The following is a 22,717-nucleotide window of genomic DNA, read 5'->3' as shown; positions in this document are numbered from 1 at the left end:
AATTTTTAAAACTTTAAAAAGAGATGAACATACATCACCGATAAATCAGTTATAAATTGGTACTTAAAGAAAATCCTCATTAATGATTCTACTAAAATTAATTCTTCCAACTTTCGTGCTCTTAAAACAGTTGCAAGCGCTAATTGATTTAAAAATAACTGCGCGTATGTTATACTCTATAATATTTCTAATTTGTATTTCAAATAAGGAATAAATTAGTGTTTTTGAAAGATTTAAGAAAAGCATTTGTTCCTATTTAATGATTTTTGTAAATACACAGGTGCGCTCTTATCAATATCTATAACAGGAAATGTAATATTATATATCTTAATATTGCATTGTTGCATGTAATACTAAAAGGTTAATAAATTGTTAAGCTCATCCAATTTTTTGAAAAAATTATTAGTAGCTTTTATGCTATTAGGAGAACATTTTTATGAGAGAAATGGTTTTGAATAATTAGTAAGACAACTTTTATAAAAATTGTATATTTAGAAATTTACACGCATAAAATTTTAATCGAAAATTATATTTTAGATACAAAGGTTGTATTTATTTATTTGAGTATTATATATTTTGAGATAAATTATTTTAATTATAGAAAAAATGCAAATAGTAAACATTTATTAAAATTTCATTATATTCTAAACAAATGTAGCTTTGTAAATTATGTAACTTTACAAATTTTAAAAATGATGAGATTAAACTGTAATTTCTCGTAATGCATAAAAACGACATTATCTCATTTATTTCATTTTAGTTGTTTGGTTTTAAAATAAAAAGTTATATGAATTTTGGATTCTTTATTGGTTTTGGATTTGACTGATGTAGTTCTAAGAAAGGATAGTACTTCTTTTCTTTGGTTTTTTGATTGCCTTGCCCTGAAGAAGTTAATAAGTAGAAACACATGTCGATAACTACCATTCTTTTTTCTACTTACCAATAAACTTATTATTTTTTCATAAACTTTAAAGGCACCTCTATGTCTTCATCAAATGTCTTCTAATCCTTTTAAAGTACTGGAATAATTTATTGTAAAAATAATCAAATTAAAAAAAAAATTAAAATATCAAAAATTATAATAAAAAAATTTTAACAATGATGTAATGGGATTGATTGAGCTTACAAGTAGAGTAATAAATAAAATTAAACAAAATTACTTATTTAGATAAGGTTTGTATGCCGTAATATTCAAGGGTTTTCTGAATATACCTTCATTGAATATACCAAAGAAAATTTTTCAGAATTATCTCATTTTTGGTTCGAAACATTGAGTCCAGACAGAAATGGACCATCCCAGCAATTTGTCAGAATAAAAATAATTTTTATAAAAAAATTTCCATTTACGCATATTACTCTAAGAAAATATCTCTAAAAATTCTATAATAAAATTTTGTAAAGACTTACACCGTATTATTAAGCCAGAAGCTGTGAAATGATACATAGTCAAAGAATTTTATAGTATTAAATAGAGGACTATTTATTTATTTATAAGATAAAAATCATGGCTATAAAAGAAAATATTATTTGAGATATTTCTTAAACAAATTTTAACAAAATATTATGGTATAATAAATACGTTCTATACTATTTTAGGCATCACGTTGGGCACTGGAAAATGTTTAAATTTGTTTCAAATCAAATTATTTTAAACTGCACACTTTTTCGGCCCTACATTGAGCTAAAAAACCAACAAACTGTATGACAATTCTCCGTTAGGCTCTTTGTTGGCTCTTTGTTGGGCGCCAAAAATGTGGTTCATTGTTAAGACAAACCACTTTTTTAGCGTTGAGGTCCTTTTTAAATACATTTTACGATTCTTTACTCTTTGATTCCAGCGTTAATTACCAACATTTGGCCTACAATTCTGTCTTTTCTCGAACATCCTATGTAATATTCGGAAATTACCATTTTTTTATATTTTTTCTGTGCTTTACTACTAATGTTCTTTTGTCATTTGTACATCTTCATTTGCTACTTGTACATGGTTTTTCTTCATGAAATGATTTGAAGTACCCTTATATAGATACTACACCTTACATGATACTGTATTGTATCCAATTTAGGTGTACCTAAATACAGACAAATAACGCTACTTTTTAACATAAAAATCGATCAATATATTGGTGAAAATTCTGTCATTTATTTTAATGTAAATCTATGTACACAGAATATATAGTCGACACCACATATAATTTATTTTGGTCACCTATCAAAAAATCTGCTTGGAACTACCAAAGAACCGGAGAAATATTGTAAATGGCAGGTAGCACACAATGACAGGTAAGAAGTAGGAGTTTTAAAAGGTGTTCAAAATAAATCATGTCTGGCAGCGACTACACTATATTAGAACATAAATTATTTAATATTGTTTTTTGGTATTACGTAAATAATGAAATTATTATATGGGCACTTTAATAATTATTTAAATGGAAATTCCGTACTCGAATTTGTTGCTAAAGCAGATAACCGGCCGACATTATTTATCGAGAAAAACACTTTAAACATAAATTGTAATAAAAATTACAGTGCAAGGTTGTGTCGCAATACCCAGAAACGAAGCTGGTTTTCTAGGAACTCGGTTGTATTAAAACGGCTTTTTAATGTTTTGTTTGCTTTTGTTTTCAGACAGCCGCGGCTTGAGTGATACTTTCTATCTGGTTTGGGAGATTAGGTCTAGATCTAATTAAATTTACTCTTAGAGAGATTTGCTTGAACTTTAAACTATGTATAGTTTATTGGAGTTGTACGATAATGTGTTAAGTGATAATTTAGGAATTTTTAATAAATTAATATAGCATGCAAACGAGTTACTTATTTACTTATTTATAGGCAGTTTAAATAGTTGACAGCTTAGAAAAATTGAATGTCTTATGCAGAAAAAAATAATGATTATTTATAATACGATGATTCGAGCCTTTGCTTCTGCCACATTAAATTATGTTGCCCACATGAAATAAAAATGTCTAATTAATTAAGAAAAATGATTAAAACCTTAAACCCTGGCTGCACATGTTGGTAGCAATAATTAACACTTCGAACCATTATTTGCATATTTTACGAGACCTGCAACCTTTGGCGCATTCGCAAGGTCGTTAGTATTTAAAGAAAGATTTACATATTTACATTTTCCGACTTCTTTGCCAAATCAATAAAAAAGGAATTATAAAGCAGTAATAGGAAATGATAAATAAAGAATTATATTTTTACTCAGGCTTAACAGAAACATAATAAAATTAGAATAAAAATAAGAAAAGTGTGAAGTATGAAACAAATAATCAAATTCTTTTAAAAATGCTGATAAAAGTGTTTAAACTAACTTTTTTTCTAAGATTAATTTCTGAAAAAACATACAATTTCAGGAATCCGGTTTCTCAGTATAACAGCTTTGATAATCCAAATTTGAAGAGCATTGCAAGTACAAGGAGGGTGGATGTGCAATATAATATATACACGTCCGGCAAAAGTCTTTCTTGAGTGCTGAAATACCAGTGCAGTAACATAAATGATTTTTATAGATAAAGAGTTTTGTTTGGCTAGACTGTAGTTAGTAGAAAATGTATTTTAAAGTCAAATTATGACAAAAAATTACCAGTTATTAACCACCATATTAATGGTATTTTAAATGCATCTACAAGCAATGGATTAGGAAGTCTTAAGGAGTTTTGAAGACAAATAAAAGAGCATATACTCTAAACATAAAGGTTTATTATAATTAGATTTTACTGTTAATTGATAATTTTTCAATTAAAGTTGAATCAAGGGATCAGGAAGTGTTGCCAAATTTAAAGGACTTCTTCAATTTTTTTAGATAAAAGGGTAGATGCTTGGTAAGCTTCATCTCTACATGATTTGAAGAAATCATATGTCTCTACACAAGCCAATAACAATTATTCAAATAATTGTCAATATTATTTTTGTCAGATTAAAGGTCTCACTATTGTTCGATGCACAAAGTTTGCATCGCAAAGTTTAGATCAATAAAGGGTATTTGTTTAGGAAAATCGTTTGTGCTTTAATTGTTTGTACAAAAAGCCTTCAGTAAAAATTTGTCTAAGGGATAAATGTAAATTCTCGTTGAGTAAGCATCATTATTTGTTGCACGAAAAGATAAACAAAAAATAGTAAATTATCAAAACATCATACTGAGATGAATAATGCAAGTTTAAATAGTGAAAATGCAGAAACATTCACTAATATTTACACAAACATTGATGATTTAAGGTTATGTAGGTCAAGTTAATAGTCAGGTTATGATTTCATGCTCGAGGAAAACTATTTTGCTCTCTACATCAAAGTTTACCATCATCTCAAAAGAGGGTAAGAGGGTAAAAAAAGTAAAGGGTTTGTTAGATTCAGGATCGCAAACAAGTCAAGAGGACATATGAGTCTAATTTAGTAGTGTAATCTCAATATGGATGTCTCAATTTTTGTTGTTCTGACCTAGTAACTGACCTGACTTTTTATTGCAAGCTTATACAGATTTCCGCATTTAAGACCTTTGTTGCCGGGGCATATATACAAGTGTATATCTTTTTTCCTATATTGCTCTTAATAAATATTTTTCTATAAAAAACTGTTAACCGGTAAATCTCTTTCCACGATAATTTGATTGGCTTTTAGATCTATACCCTCTAAGTATAAAATATAGAATGTGTTAGATTTATCTTTTATATATATTTTTATGTACTTTTAATAAGATCTTTATTGTTAACTCTACAACTACCAAAAATATGTAGTAATAAATAACCCAAATTACGTTATTTATCATTCTTTTTAATTAATAAAAATGTTCAATGTCGTATATATTTATCTCTTTAGTTTTCGCAAATTAACTTAATTATATTTATGTTTTCTGATAAGATTTTCATGGAATTTTTAACTAAACAAAGTTGCAAGAACACGCCGGTTGTACTATTGCAGCTGTTATCAGTTCATGATATTATATTTATTCAATATTTGTGACATTTATTTATTGCAGTGCTTAAAATACCACGTTATATGCATGCAGTTTTCTTTAGAATGAATAGCTTGCTATTTTTAATTGCAGATAATTAAAACATGTTTAAAAGTACAATCATCAAAATCTAATAAAATGTCTAAAGAAAAATATACACAGCAAAACCTAAATTTATCCATTAGTTGTTTGCGGTACCTTTACAGCTGCTGATTCTTACTATATTTATGTGTAATGAATATGTGTACAGATAAACTACTGTATTAACTTTACCGATAAAGCTACAATCAAGTTAAATAACATCTATTAAATGTTGCAAGTTGAAAAGATCAAAAGGAACATTGTTTTGGTTGAGTATTTGATGACCAGCCGCCTTTTGATGAAATCATGCAACTTGCTCCATTGATAAGCTTTTGTTTTGTTTTTTATAGGTGCTTGGAAAGGAAATAAATTAAAATAATTGCAATAATTTTAGCTTTAAATTTTTTAAATTTAGTTTAAGAAAAGTGCTAATTATATGAGCATATTCATATTATTTTAGGGCAAATGACACTTTGCTTAATTTAAATAAAAAGTTGGCGTCAGTTAATTTTTTTTGTATTACAGCACAGTAGCTCTATAATATCGTGGCTTAGAGTGGCTCTTCTTATATTATACGACTTGAGATGCAAATTACCTTGTGCTTTTAATTCTTCTTCTTCTTCAGATGTTGGCTTTCATGTTGTCAATTATAACTTTTTTGTAACCGCTCGAAACAGTTATACTGAGAGTTCTGTAGGATCCGCAACCATGATGTTCTTCTTCTTCAGGGCCCTCTTTTACCCATCTCCTCTCTTTTCTTGTATTATGGTTTGCAGTATGAGTATCGATCTTGTTTTCTCATAATAGATCCTAGGTATTCTAATTTTTTTTATTAATGTACATGACTTCTAGATCTTTTTCGTTCTTCTTAGCACTTTTATGTTTCTAATATGAGCTATCCATGGTAATTTGAGCATTCTCCTTTACAGCCAGATCTTAAATGCTTCCAGATTTTTAGTGGTGGCGTCTGTTCGGGATTCTAGGCCATACAATAAAAGAAAAAAGACAATAGCATCTTAGGTGCCTGACTTTCGTTTCATTTCAAGAGATATGTTGTGATTTTTCAACATAGCTTTTGATAATAGTTGTGGTGACAATATTATTAAACACGTTTTCTTTACGATGATATTAAAACCAAGCTATGTTCTATCACCATGGTATCATCGGCGTATCGAATATTATTTAGTTTGACTTCATTCACCAGGATACCTTCTTCTACTGCGTTAAGGGCTTTGTTAAAAATTTTTTCGGAATATAAGTAGAATATCAAAGGCAGAAGATACAGCTGAGTCAGCTGCTCCGTTCAATCTTCATCAATGATGAATTCGAATGGAATCAAATGCTTTTTCATAATCGAGTACGTGCTTAGAATTATTGTCTAATATTAATTTTCTAGACTAAAACGTGTGCTCATAATTTCAACTTCATGGATGAATTGTTCCCATTTGCGTCTTTTAAAAATTACTCGGAAAAAATTCCGTCTGTTCTGGTAGATGTATTTTTATAGATATACTTTTAGCAAAGAAATCTTTAATTAATTGTTATTCTTAGATTTTGTTAAATTGGTATTCGTATAATTGTCAAAAGGATAAAATAAGCTTCAAACAAGGAATGCAGCAGTGCATTTCTGCCACCCTTGATCTTACAGTTTCTCTTCACAGTTTGTCTTAACACTCAATACCTTCAAAACCAAAAATATGAATATTGGTAAAGAACCTAATATTGGGGATGATGGTATCAAGGTCGACGACACAAAGCTGTAGAAAGTTTATGGGTTAATTTATCTTGGTAGTAACATCAGTGATCAGTGAGACCCAATTATAGAGATCAAAACAAAAATAATGAAAGCTCGAGCCGCCTTTGTGAAGATGAAAAGAGTGTCCAGTTTAGTCATGACCTGACGCTGTACCATCTGATGCCACCAATACCAATAAAGATGGTATGTTGCTATGTCTTTCTAGTTCTCTTGTAAGGCATGGAAACATGGACACTCAGCGAGATAATGCTCAATTATCTAGAATCATTCGAGATGTAGATGTACAGGTGGTTACTAAAAATCAGTTAAGTAAACGAAATTAGAAACAAAAGAGTTGTTTAATCTGATGGCCAAAGGTTTACAGTCCTTTTTTTCGAGCAGATGTTAATAAAATAATAGTTGTGAACATGATGGCCAACAATCGTTAAATGATCATGGTGCCAGAACAAGAAAAAAGAACTAAATAAGGCCTCCGACTTCTTATTTACAAGAGGATTATCACATTTTCATCTACTGTCTTTTGTTCGGCTTAGATCTCTCAAAAATCTGATCTCAGGTGGACTTACTAAGGTAGAAAAATTATGGCTTGTATATCAATCAATGTCTACCTCACAAGAATAATTAAATCTGTATTTTTTAAGTTTGGTACTGGTGCATTATAAGAATGATTATGTAGCTTTTTAGGTCAATCTGATAAAATTGAATCTACCTGCTGATAAATCAGCTCTTAATTTAGCATTATTACAATACGTTTCACTAAGTTTTAAATTAAGAGCTTATATGTCAAAAAGTCATGAAGTCACTGCAAAAGTCTAAAGCTCCCACCTAGGAAGTCGTGAAAAAAATTTTATATTCATTAACAGTTTTAACTAACATTTTCTCAAAAGCTATATACTCTTGTAATAAAATCCTAATACAGTAATAAAATCCCATGCTAAATACGATGTAGATAATAAGGAATGAAAACTGCTTTGGCATAAATTTTCCAGTTCGTGTTCGTGGAACACATGGTAGAACCAGAAAAACGTGGTTTGGTTCTCATCCTTCATGTTCCAGGGCACCAGGACGTCTTTCGCTTGTGTTTGTGTGATTTATATAGACTGGCAATAATAGGGTCCCATTTAGTACATTTATGTCTGTTGGATCTGGAAAAAAACAAGAAATTTTAATGCGAATTTGAGCTTTTCTTTTCGCAGATTTTAATTCATTTTCACACTATAACTTATATTAAACACGTTATTTTGAAATCAAAAAAATTTATATATTTTTTTGATTTCAGGTAAGTCGTTATTGTCTACATTTTAGAAAACAAGTTCATAGGTAAGTAGAATTAAATTAAAAATAAATTATGAGCTATTGAAATCTCAAATTTTAAAACAGGCAAATAGCTTTAGCAGCTTTTAACTTAACTAGTGTTTTATATTTACATAAGATGTCTTGTACTTGCAAACAGCAATCATATGCATGTAAAGTTACGTGTCGCGAAATGTAGCAACACCTTGTTAGTACTTTTAAAAATTTAACCTTTCAATCTTCTGTTATATGCAATTCTTGATCACGTCACGACCCTGCTTGTTCGGCATCAATAAACATTTTTCGCAGCCAGCCCTATTTTTAGCTCCACGAGAACCTTCTTGAATTAGACATGACTCTATACTTTCTAATTTTGGAAACACGCTATAAATTGTTTTGGATTTTCTCGATGAAAAAAACCAGTCGGTTAAAATATTTTCGTTTATGCAATCGTTTGGTATAGGTTAGTTTTGACAACATACACTACCAGGAAGTAGCTCTTAACTTAAATTAATTAACTGTCACATTTCCAATATATTGAAAATATGAGAATTATTTTTCAAAAAGGCAGTATTTGAAACTAAAATATAGTTTATTAAGTATTATATATAAATAGTATCCTTGAGCAATTCCATTAGATTTCTAGAAAAGTACCATATTATTTTGAACTGCTAGAGGTATATACATACTTATTACCGCCATTGTTAGAAGTTGTAAGTACTGGATAATGATTTTAGTAAACATGCAAATGTATTTCGTGATCCTAAATTAATCAACATTCTTTCCTTAGAGATATTGGTGGATGTTTTACAATAAGGTTACATAGAAGTTATACATAGACAATTTTAGGAAAGATTACAGCTTCTTAACTGTCCTTTTAAAAATACCATCATCATAAATGAAGCCGAGCAAGCTGGTGGATCTACTGGCATAAGATATGCCAGTAGATCAGTCAAAAGTGTTATTTCAATAAATTACATTATCTACTATTATTGATGCTATTAATATATGTACCATTTAGAAAAAGCTTATGAAACATTATTAAAGATAACCTAATAGGTTAATATCATTTAATAAACCCCAATGTCCAGCAGTTTTCTGTTAATATAAGTATTTCTTGCAGGCTCAATTTTATTCTCCATATCTGTATTCTCATCACACTGTTTTTATATCTACATACATCGCAGTTATGTAATAATCCTAGAAAAAATCATCAGTGCATTGGCAAGTGATGCAAGGTTATTTAGAACTATTTTTTAACAAATATAAGGACTATTTTAGATAGAAGTGTTCATGCTAGAATGCGACAGATGAAATTTAAACATTGCTTAAAAAACGTTCAGGACTATTTTATTTTTAATATAAAATATCTAATAATATGTTTAATATAAAGATATTGTAAAAATATATAAATATTAATACATAAAGTATGAAAAAATGGCATTCAAGATTTTTATATTGTTGTTTTCTATATCTAATCTACTTGAATTTTAAAGCATTGAAGAATCATTAACATTATTAAATAACAGCCTCTGGAAAGTCTCATAAACATTTTATTGCGGGGAGTGTTTGTTATGATTAGTAATAAACCCTGATATCCTAAAATCGTTGGTAATAACTATGATAAACCATATGATCTAAATCTTAATTTAGAGTCGAACATTACTACAATATCATTTATGAGGGTTACAAATCCGTATCCAAGTAGATGAAAATACTGTAAAAGATTTTTTTTGTAGAAGAATTTTATTTTATTGCTTTATTGATATTTTTTGTATAACAATTAATCGAAAATTATTAACATTTATATTGGTAAATATAATATCCAAAGAAGATTAAGATACAACAAGAAAATATCCTATTTGGCTTCATGCTTTATGGTTTTTAGCTTTTGATTAGATGTTTTTAGTAATTTTTTTTCAGCAGCTGTTCTTTGATTTAGTGCAAGAGCACTTATTATTCAAGTGGTACAGGTATCAGACATTACTTAATATATATATCATGTTGGAAGAGCTCCTTCTTTCCGTTTTTCTAAATTTTCAAATTCTTTCATCTTTCATTCGATTAGTACGTTAGTTCTATCTTAACCGCGTTTGCTTATAATCCTGTATAACATTTCTTTTTTATCTATTCGATCTGTTTTAGGTGTTGTAATCGATCTATGTGTTAAATGTGTCAAAAATAATATTCCTTTTTATATGAAAATAGCGCATTTTACGCGCGTTTTCAATGTTACAACTTACTCGCATATCGTCGAAACATCTAAAACTGGGCAAAATCATTTTTCTATATTCTTGCTTTTCATATCAAGAGGTTTCGAGAAATTAATCATTTTTTTATTAGTAGTCTAACTGTATGACTTGCAATAAAATTTAGACATTTCTATAATATTTATCTGATACAGACATTACATACCTCAGTGTTCAACTCACATAGAATCGTAATCTCAAAATGTTTATTATTTGATGCGTGTTTGTAAATGATCTACTTAAGATAACCCTTAAAATAAATGTTTAATTGGGGATAAATCTGAAAATCTATAAGGCTATTTAATATCACCAGTCCCACTAATAAGACTGTTGCGCGAAAAGTATTTGTTGAAAATTATATTAGCATAACCGCATTATGAGCAGGACAGCGGTCCTGTTGAAAATAAACCGATCCCAAGTCTAACTAAGAAAATATTTTTTGAATGTCAGAAAGAACTTGATATTGCAGCGACTCATGGTATTTTTGAGTATTTAAAGTAGCATCATTAAAAAATAGCCCTGCAATATGGACTCCCAAAATACTAGCCCAAACATTCAAATTTTGAGGATACTAAGTACCGAATTGAAAGATGCAATGCTCATTTTCCCAAAACCAATATCAAACAACGGAAGGATTGTGTTTTCCATGTAATCGGAAAAAGATTCATCCGAAAATAGAATATTCCCATAAAAATTGTCACTTTAATTTGCCTTTTCCATTATAGTTTCACTCACTTCAAATTCCATTCTTCGCCACTGGTCTGGTCTGGTAAATTTTACAATACATTTGAAACATTTGTTTCCATGTTTTTTCCAAATAATGGTAACACTTTTATGGTTCATACCTAGTTCCTTTTCGACAGTTTTACTTGATAGTGTTGAATCCATTCCTAAGCCACTATAAACCATTTCTTCTAGTCGCTTTTGCTGCTGGAACGTTTCAATAGAGGATTCATGCAATTTAGTGTGGCATTTATGACAAACTTGAAGACAAAAGGATGTGTCAACATTCCAAATCATATTTAGCGTTGTTTTTTCTGTAGGAATCGGTCTATTATCAAATCATGTAATTCAAATATCAATGTAATTGATCAGTCATTGTACTGCTGAATTGATCTCATAAAACAATTTAATAATTTAAACTTCTTCGAAAGGAGGATAAACAGCCACAACAGTGCAGCATGCAGTCACCATAGATGGCCGCTCATCGACGAGAGGAAGCGGTGTTGTCATCATTTTGACAAATGCGTAATCTTCGGTTCCCCAACCTGTATATAAAATACATAAAGAATAGTAAATTAATGTGAGAAAAATTGTTCATATGAGTTGCTTGAAAAATTATTACTTAAACATTGGTTCAAGTTAAAAAATAAAATTAATCCTCAACTTAGGGCTCAATTATTTCATTAAATTTATTTTCCCAAAAAGCAAACAAATTTTAATCAAACCCCATGTTCTCCTAAAAATCCGTGCTTCCAAAAAAGTTACCTCCAAATTTAGTCTCGAAGTCTGCGTCTAGTTCTAAAACATTATTTTCTTAAGAAATCACTGTGAATCTTGAAGCTTTCCTGCTGAAAAGAATAAATTTATTTTTTAATGTTTTTTATATAGTTGTTCTGGTGCCATTAGTCAAATTTCAGCTGAGAACAAAATCTATGTTAATATTTAAGCAAAATTTTTTCATTAACCGTCATTTTGTCATCAATTTTTGATAGTTGCTGAAAACTATAAGTAGAGAGTGAACTTATCGGGACAACTTAACATACATATTAAATCTACTTAAATATCTTTTACACGTAATATTAGTCAAATCCTTAAATAAACTTTTATCGTTCAAATGATTTATGTGAGATATTTTCAGCTCATTTATATCCAACTTTAAAGCTATCAAATAACTATAAAAAGAAATAAAGAAGTAAATCGTCGAGCTTGCAGATCCCAATAAAAACATACAGACATACCTCTTGGGACAGTCGAGGTAGTTAACATTCCCAAAGCCATTCGGTCATTAAACATAAAGTTCCGCTGACCCGCAAACATCAAACCGCTATGACATCACCCCTAAAACGGAGGCTTATGTCACTGTTATATACTTAATGGTGGTCTAAAAACAAAAAACAATCCTCGTTTGATATAGTGCTTCTTTATCGATGCAATACAGTAACCCCATTTTATCTGTTTTTAATGTTCTAAAAAAATTACTATGTATGAAGTTAGGACAAAAACCGTTGAAGAAACCATAGTCAGTACGTCTTAATATTTTTGGCAAATTACATCAGGCCTTAAATTACGATACATTTTAATTCTGCTTTTTTTTGTTTAATTATGGTATAAATAAAAAATTTATCAAAGCTATATACGAACGTTAAAACCAGTGTCACAAAACCAAAGTCGTACTTATATATTATATTTAGCATGTATTTCTAATTTGATCACAATTTTTATTAACTTGATTAAGATCCAACAGGATCAATATAATTATTTTCAAGATGGCCATGGCTTTTTTTTTCGACAACTGGATCCATCTTTTGTGTATGTATGGAAAAAATATCAATAAGATAATGAATAGTGATATGGCTAATCACGGATATATGTGGCGGTCAAACGTATACGTGAATATTAAGTAGATCTGTATTTTTCTTTTGGTTAATATAAGCTAACTTTTTATAATATCATTTACAAATGTACTTAAATATTAGTTAGCCCTCTGATTAGTTGACAGAGGTTATGTGGCTGCAGGAAGTATATGGTAGATGCGAACTCATACATCGTAAATTGATTGATCGTAAATTGAAGGCGTATTATAAAAGAGAGAGAGGAAGAGTGAAGTAATCTTCTATTATTTTGAGTGGTGTATCATAAATTTTACGGAAACCATTCATTGTCAAGAGTTACTATACAATTATTCTTATTTCTTTTTAGAATGACAAAGCTCTAGTCCACTTGGTACAATCGGAAGTCCTGAAATATATTTTCAGTGTCCTCATGAATTTCTTGACCACTTTGACATTTTGTGTTTAACCTAGTTAATAGGAGAAGTTTACTATTCGCATATAGAATCCCAGAAATTATAAATTAATGACAGATTTAAGAAATATGCTAAAATACATAAAAATAAATTTTTGAAAAGAGGTACTTTTTGAGCAAATATTTTTACTTTACTTTTTATTCTCTGATACCGTCAGGAGCTAACCGCTTTAAGTATTAAATGGAAAGACATATTGAATAATTTAGGCAAGATAAAGGGACTGAAAAGTCTTTTCAATGCCTTTATCCTACGTAAGGTTTTGATAAAAATTATAGTTTGACCAAATGATGTTTATTTTAGTCAAGAGTACGCAAAGTCGTCATTCTCCCGACAATAAAATGTAAAACATCTTTAAATTAATCTATTGTGCATTTCAGCTTACAATATCAACAGAACTATATAAAACACATCACAAAAGTCTAAAGAATTTTTTTTGTTTTATGATAGTGATCTTAAGTACCAACTTTTTCATACATACTAAGAACATTGAATTTTAATTGATTTAAGAATATTGTCATAAAAATAGTATATATTTCAATGCATTGAATTTAAAAACTATACCTGATATCTTAATACCAATTAACCAATATAATGTTGCTGTTTCCCGTTACTCACCTTTTAGTGGGTTTTCAATACCTAGAAGGTTGGTAGCATTTTGCTCTATCGATCACTTAATCTCTTAAAATACATACATTTTTCAAGAAAATCATATCCTTTTAATATATGAGTATATGTATATACATATACTCCAATACCTTTAGTTCTACATATTTACAAATCCATTCAAATAAAATGTAGTTTAATTGTTATTATTAAGTATATTTAAATTTATTCATAAAGCGTAACTCTTTTATTAACCATTAATAACTAACTTACTTATAAATTGAAAGTCGATTAATAGTTAATCGACTTTCATTTTATAAGGATAAATTTTATGAAACGATGTAATTTTATCTACAGGACCCAAGGAAATTCTACTAATCGCAGGAGCAATATTGCATTATAGGATCATACCAAAATGACCCAGTCTCAAATTGAGTGGCTTCATTTCAAATTTATGTCTTAATATTTTCTATATTTGCCACATATTTAGTTTTAAGCAAATTAAGCAATAAAAAGAGATTTTAGCATATCAGTGATTTGTCTGTAGGATTTTTGGCATCATATATTGAAACAATGTCAATCTTGTTAGTAGTAACTTGCCAGAACTGCCACAATTACTTCTTCATTTTTTTGTCATTACCTAAAACCAATGAAATCGCTTTATATTTTTAATATAGGTTTGTTAAAGTTTGCTAAAGACGGCGTATTTAAAAAAATCCAAAATTTCAAATGGGGCTAATTTAAAAAACATCAAAATAAAGGTATTAAAAGAATCTTTCAAATGAGCTTTTATCTGATATTTAAAATTTACCATTTGGAGGTAGAATATAGAAAGAGCAAAACATTTTTTGCTAAAAAACTTATTTTTACTAAATCAATGATTTTTAAATAAAAAAAGATAATTAAATCAATGATAAAACCGAAACATGCATCTCTAGACCCACTTACCCGTAGGTAATAAAATATGTTTATGTAATATTCAGATGTTCTCATAGTTTAAATATTGACTCGTCTGTGAATAGTCAAATAGAGATTGTGCAATATTTTCCAAAACTTTTAAAAAAATTTAAAATTATGAAGATGTAAGGTTTGGATCACTTAAATACGGTGTACTATTCCTTCATGAGCTACCATCATTTAAACCATAAATGTTAGGCACCTCAACCTCTGAAATATGTCTAATCTTAAAAGAAAAGTTACCAGTCATTTGAAGAGTCTCATTCAAAGGTATTATTGGTACCTTAATCTTTAATACCATAAAAGTTGATTTTTTCTCAAAAAATTGGATTTAAAAAAGTCATAAAATAGTGTCATTAAATTTGCTATTACAAAAGATAGAAAAGATATGTTACTTGCAAACAAAACTTATTGATGTACCCAATTAATAAATTGTAAAATAACATAAATCTTGAAATTTGAAAGTATTTATTTTAAATTTTTGCAAATATTGCCCCCGTAAGTACATTGGTACAAAATATGCTTATATCTTTATTAACAAATGTAAGTGTATATTTGTCTTTGTGATTATATCAAATAAGCCAATTAAAAAATTTTCAAATTGTGTTACGCTTTATTAAGATAGAGGTAGAATTAGTTAATAATGCTTTTTTTCAAAATATTTTTTTCTCTTAAAAAAATACAAACATAAGGTAATATTTTAAACATATCAGGTATAACTAGTTTTAGGAAACTTAAAAAAAATAAATTCTAATCAATAGGTCGTTAAACTAAGAAAACATACATGGATCTTTATTTGAAATACGACAGCTCCACTATTACTTGCATAATGTAAATTTTTAATGTATATATTTGTATACAAATATAATTAATGTATATATTTATTTTTTAATTTTGGAAGCTTCTATTCGCGAGTCAAACAAACAATCTTTTATTTATAAAACCACAAAAAATAGTCTCTAAAGACATAAAAAAAGCGAGTTCATATAAAGGTAGACTTTTTCAAGATTAAATTTTTTACACCCTTATTTGCATTCAAAACTAATTGGAGAGGTTTTAAAAATTGGAACGAAATTCTTTAATACTTACATAATTATTGTCATCCGCTATTTTGATTATTGTGGGCTTTCTTATTATCTAAAGATAGATAATAAGACTTACTGTAAATAATACAGAAGGCAATATATCAAGTGTATGGCGGGAGAGTAAAGATGCACATCAAATCGACTTTACAAACGAAAAAAGGCAGGGAATGGTGTTCTAAGAAGTTAAGGAAAATTCTACAAGATCCCGCTGTAGATGGTTTTAAATTGCATTAAAGTTATTAGTAAATAATTTTTAATTGTTAGCCTGCTGTTTATAATAATGTATATCCCAATTTAGTGCCAAATATTTTCAATCAAAGATACATTAATACTGTCACAGAGTTTAGCAATCTCATTAAAGCGAGATCAGTATTAAGGAAATATTCTGAAATACCAGTCACCAGCAAAGTAACTTATGTTATTATTTTCAGGATTCTTATTTACTTCTAGAATGCAAAATTATAGTGATTTTTTGCAAATGATTGAAAAATTACAAAATTGTTGTTCGGACTAAAATGTAAGTAAAAGTAACTTCAATGCAAAGGAAATAAAAAAACAGGCGTATTTTTTTGTGCGCTCTAATTAGTGATTTAAAATATTCAATTTAGTGAAACGGACAAATATTTAAAAAAATTAATATTGTTACAATATTGTTAAAATGAAGTTGTACATATTAACCATTTTCGAAATTGAGTTAAAGCCGTAAAGTTATTTATAAAGAAATTTCATACAGAAGTCCACTAATTAGATTGAAATTATATGTAAAATAAGCATCAATAATTTGTGGTTTTGCGACACCAATGGTAGCAAAGAGGTTCTTTACACTTCTCTTCTTCTTCTTCGTGTTTTAGTCCATTCGGTCAACGTGATTTCTATTTTCTGCGTCTCTGTCTCTGTCTGTTAACCTATTATATATCTTAGTCTCTAATAATGCCTTTTTTTCTATTTACTAGCAAGGAAATTTTATTTAAAAAGTTCAAGGGTTTAAGTATGTGTCAGTATTATTAGTAATTCAGGTCACCCTATAGAGGCATTGCAGCAACTCTCGCTGTAGTTAGTGGTTTGCGACCTTCTCTTACTCAACTCGAACCCTAATAGCATAATATATTTTATTAATATTCACCGAATGCAAAACCAAATATGCTATTAATATTCTGAACTATATGTCATTTCAAAAATGGTCTTTGTCAGCAATTTGAATAATATCTTTGATCAAAAAAAAATTATTATTAAGAAATTAACAGGTTTTATGATATAACAAATGTGCCTTTAAGAAGCTAAAATATTTCTATTAATTTATATATCAGTACCAAACATTCCATCAACTTTCCTTAAAATGCAGAAATATAATGTTAATGATATGGAATATCAGGAGATGTCCAACTCCATTTCTTCTAATAAAGTTAAGAAAGGTCTTAGGTCATCAACATAAAAATGTAAAGTCGCTGTATATCTGCTTGGTTAAACGTTATTGAAAGAAGCGTCATCTTAAATAAGCATACATACTGAACACGTACTCCTAAAACAACTATAGGAACTTAATAGAACGATCATAAAAATTCCGTGAATTAACTTTTAACCTTGTCCAACATCGCTATCTTTAAAATAACAATATATATGCAAATATAAATTGTTAACACATTAATCAATTTTTGCCTCTATTTCTCTACAACTTTATTTGTAAGGTCGAGCACCCAAATTAATCCTAATAAAATTTATTGACGCTGAGATTTTAACTCTATTAAAGTAGATGGTTTTATTTAGCCAGGCTGAATAGGTTTGAATTGATTGAATTACGAGCTTTAGTGCCCTGTACTATACCGACAAACTAAAAGTATTAAAGATAATTAAGATGGTTCATGGGCTTCAATGAATGCATCATTATTTGGCTCAAAACTGTATCATTTTTGTGACGTTTTATGTGGCGTTTGTGTTTCAGTTTTTCAAACGTCATTAAATATATCACTCAGCAAAAGAACATTTTCGATTTGAGATTCAAAATATATGTTAGTATGCTGTGCCAATGTCGTTATACTCAGAAATCAAAAACGTAATAATTTTATTCAAAGTACGAGTTTTGTCGGCGTAGTGGCGATAGGAAAACAAAAATGACGTTACATCCTTCTTTGTGGGAGTATATCCTGCCGGATTACGAACGTTATATTTGAAAAATGGGCACCAGTTTGTAAAATGTAGTAAATAAACATAATATACGCAGGTAGTAAGAGATGTGCCAAAACAATTAATAAGTAAAGACTTCTTTTTTTAAATTAATTATTGTATTATATGTGATGAGCTAGTATCAGTTTAGCTAAATCTGGTTCACAATCGACATTAGAAAACAACAAAAAGGTGCTAATCCCTATGTGCAGTTTGCCTAAAAATATGTTTTTGCGTATATTCTAAAAATTATTTTTGGAAATGCTTGCTGGAAGTTATTGGAATTTCAGTGGGAACGTAGATCACTTTTCAATAAACTTTTTTTTTCGGCGTCTAATAACATACGATATTATCATACAATGAAATATGAAATCGTAATTAAATCTATAACGTTAAAGAGATGAGTCTATCGGGAAGCACAAAAAATAAAGGTGCTACTCGCCAACACGTTTTTCTAGTTATTAGCTTCTTGAGGGTGGGTCAACAGACTACCAAGGGAAATGAGAAAAAAATATACAAGACAACAGAATACTAAGTTGTGATCACTAATGGTTTGTGGCAAAGACAACGAACCGACACCATTTATTGGGAAATGCTTATTTATAATAATGACATCAAGTAGGGTACTTGTATTGTTAGATATATTCCATCTTATAGGCTCGGTTATTACTTGATTTAAATCAAATGTATTTAAGAGCGCTAAAAATCTGTCAGAAAGTCTACACTTCTTTAGTAAATTAATATTAATATCCCCCATAAAAACCACATGATCAAATAAAGGAACAATAATTGTAAATAGATCCTCAAGGGAATCAAGAAAACTGTTAATATCTGATGAAGAATGCCACCAATCGAATTTTAGAAACTTCTATCATTGATTTTTTAGTATAACTAGGTCAATTGATAAGTAAAGGTAATATATCGTTACTTATTTTTTGATTGACTTAAAAACATTAATTTATACATATTTATGTTTAATTGTTTAGCTTTTGTCTCGTTATAATTTTATAGCACATACATTTATACCATTTGTTTCAACTGCAGTGTACGTACATTTGAAATAAACAAATAAATTAAATTATTCATTATTTTATTAAATATATAAATGGTAATATCCAATAAAATAATCTAAATATAACGGCCGTATCATTCACAAGAATAAGAAAATAGAATGGAAACAGTGAAACCCCTATTATTGTTATTTGAATAATGTTAATTAATATGATAAAGGAGACGATTAATGAGCGTCCTATGATTTCGTAAGGAATTATCAACTTTATGATTGATTTTCATAGCAAGCAAGCTAAAAAATACTCTAACATGAAATTTCAAAAAATGGTTTTATTCTTGTGAATTTAGTTCTTACTGGCTTAATTATTTTTTTATGTTTTTTAATATCTTTTACTCACAAAATAAAATTTAAAAAAATTATTACAAAAGCATTTTACAATAACAAAACAAATATCGACGCAATCTACATAATAGCTACTCTGTTGAACTGAATCATATCATAGTCATAATCTAAGATATGGGAATAGAAATACTCGTATATACTTTCTAATAATTTTTGTAGATAATATTATTATAAGAATTAAGAAAGAGTTAACGAATTAGGATAGTTAGGATAGAAAACGGAAATTAAAACACTCTAGTAGGAATATTTAAGTAATGTACGGATTTAGTTTTTTAACTTTAAATAAAAAAATACGCAATCCTTAAAAACAATTAGTGATCTAATACCTCTTCCAATGTAATGACTTTTATTACCAGCTAAAGAATCATCTACCACAAATATTGGATTTAGAGGTAAAAAATAAGTGATAATAAATAAATCAGTGACTGTTTTGAGCATTTAATCTATGTTCTTATTTAAAGTAGTAGTAATACAAAACATTAAAGTGTCCATTTATAATGCCTGCAATCTAAATATTAAAATGAAAATAGCGATCCGCTGTATTATCTTAGCTAATATACGTAATTGTATGTTTATGTAATATTTGTAGGCAGAAATATAATATATGTACGTAACATTTAAAAATAATATATATAGAATTGTAAATAATTAAAATGCATATTTAAATTATAGAGTTTATCTTAATGGCATCTTAATGGTTTCTCATGATTTCACTCAAGGATATTCCAGGTTATTTTATAAAATACGTATGTATCAACAAAAATCTCTTAGATATAAAATATTGAAGAATGCTATGTAGTTGTATCAAAGGGAGGGTAATTTTAACTAAAATATCTAAAATAATAATGACATATTATGTACTAAATCTCACAAATAAATTATGCCTTTAACACGTATTGTTATGAAATATGGCATTAAAAATTTGAAATAATTATTGTTCTCGAAAAAATATATTTCTGAAAATCAACTTTCAAAATCAACCGAAAATGCCATATAATTTTTTAAAGAAACAAGTTAAGAACATATTAGATACTGATAAGAACACATTAGATATATAGTTTGTCACACTAAACTATTGGTCCAGGGTCCAGAAAACCTTATCTTGAATTGTTAAGCTGTCATGCAGTCAACCAGAATGCAGGAAAAAATAGATGAGTTTCAAATATCCTCAAATGAAAGTAGAATAGAGGACTGGATGAGGAAAAGGTGTGAGAAACTGGAAGAAAGAAAGGAAACTGCACAAAAAAATGAAAGAAATATCTGGAGCAAATAAGCGACAAGCACCATATAGACTAATTGATAACAAGCAAAAGACATCTTTAAGGAAATAGTCATGTAGGAAAATTACATCCGAGATTTATTTGCCGACTGACGAGAAAAGTCACCTATTAGCAATATTAACGAAGGTCCTACTATAATTAAATGTGAACTTAAACTTGCTATTAACCAACTTAAGAACAATAAGAGCACAGAACCAGACAATATTTATTCAAAAATTATTAAGTTAATTGATGGAGAAAACTAGGATATCTTTCTAAAGCTTCTAAACCAAATATATAACTCTGGTAAAATTCCCACAGAATAGCTAAAGTCTACATTCATTCCCTTTTCCAAAAAACCGAATCCTCGTTAATACAATGGCTTTAGGTGATTAGTCTAATGACCAACGCCCTAAAGTTCATTTTCAGAATTGTGATACAGATCTGCAAATAGGTGATCTCGAGAGAACGGATTGGATTCAGGAGAGGCATGGCACTCATGACGCACTCTTTAGTCTAAAAATTTTGGATCAGAAATGCATAGACCAGCAGAAGCATATGGTTTATTGACTTTGAAAAGGCTTTTGATAGAGTTCTACATACCAGCCCTCTAAACTTCCTTGACAACGTGGAAATGGATCAACGGATATCCAAATTAATAAGGAATTTTTATTGGCATCAAATAACAAAAATAAGAACAAAGAATACTACATCTGTGGAAACAGAGATTTGTAAAGGAGTACGACAAGGATGCGTATTGTCACGGATTCTTTTTAATGTTTTCTTGGAGAAGCTGTTTAAATCTAAAGCTGCTTAATTAAAAGAATTAAAGTAAATGGCGAAATCGTCAACAGCATAAGATATGCTGATGATACGATACCAAAAGGCCGGCATAGGCGTTGGGCTTCAAAATATTATTGATAGCATTTAAAGAGCACGTTCACACTGTGGAGTGAAGATCGACGAAGACAATGTTAACAGTCGTAATTAGCAGATATTAGGATATCCCGATTCCATTGCAAATTGACAGCAAAGTCCTAGAAATGATAAATTGTTTTTAATATTTGGGTTCCTGAATTGAAAAAAACACACACCCTGATAACAAATTAAGGCCTAGAATTGAGCATGCATGGCCGAGGATTTATGTGATATAAGCGACTTCTCTCTGATTCATACTTGAACCTGAGCCTGCGTCTGAGACTGGTGCGGTGCTACGTCTAGTCAATCCTGTTGTACGACGAAGCGGGCTTGATGAATAGACTAGGCGTTTCAACTCTGGTGCTACAGGCGAATTCTGAGGTGGCGAGGGACAGCTACTACATATTATAAAAGTAAGGACAATAGCATACTCAGGCCACCTACTCAGACATGAAAAGTACGAGTTATCCCAACTAATAATTAAAGGAAAGTTAGAAGGGAAAAGAGGTTTGGGAAGAAAGCGACTGTCCTAGATGCGAAACATCAGAAACTGGACCGGCCTGAACTTCGAGCAAGTCCTTAAAACGTCATAAGATAAATAATTAATCTTAGTAAGGATTTACAGACAAGAATGTAACAAACCATTTAACTAATCTAAATATCTCGATTTAAATGTCTCAGAAGGTACTTAAATGTTTGCTTTAAATGTTGTTGATTTTAATATTTTATTGTGCATTCGTCTCCGTATCCACACTTAACCTATGATCTCTGTGGATTGGGAGGAGCTAATCATTTTACGTCAGAAGAACTAATTTTATTTACAAATAAATAATAAAAGGGATTAGTGTTATATTAAGTTGATAAAGGAGATAAAAATCAGATATTCTACATAAAAACTTGACTACAAAAATTGAAATTAGATCTTATAATATCGTATATCCCTTTAATTAATTTTAA

General features: G+C 29.1%; 2 protein-coding genes across 4 annotated transcripts in view; one reads left to right on the top strand and one right to left on the bottom strand.

The window, feature by feature from the left end:
* Positions 1-22,717, top strand: part of LOC126734610 (uncharacterized) — a 171,129-nt gene that overhangs the window by 92,646 nt on the left and 55,766 nt on the right. The gene's annotated exons all lie outside the window — the stretch shown is intronic.
* The window catches only part of LOC126734613 (serine/threonine-protein kinase GM11705), a 96,126-nt gene continuing 81,036 nt past the window's right edge, over positions 7,628-22,717 (bottom strand). The window contains exon 13 of the mRNA XM_050438309.1: positions 7,628-7,939. The gene's annotated coding sequence lies outside the window, so the exon portion shown is untranslated. The remainder of the gene's footprint in view (positions 7,940-22,717) is intronic.

Source organism: Anthonomus grandis, chromosome 3, assembly GCF_022605725.1.
Source record: "Anthonomus grandis grandis chromosome 3, icAntGran1.3, whole genome shotgun sequence".
In the NCBI taxonomy this organism is placed as follows: Eukaryota; Metazoa; Arthropoda; class Insecta; order Coleoptera; family Curculionidae; genus Anthonomus; species Anthonomus grandis.
This window is presented reverse-complemented; position numbering and strand designations above follow the sequence as displayed.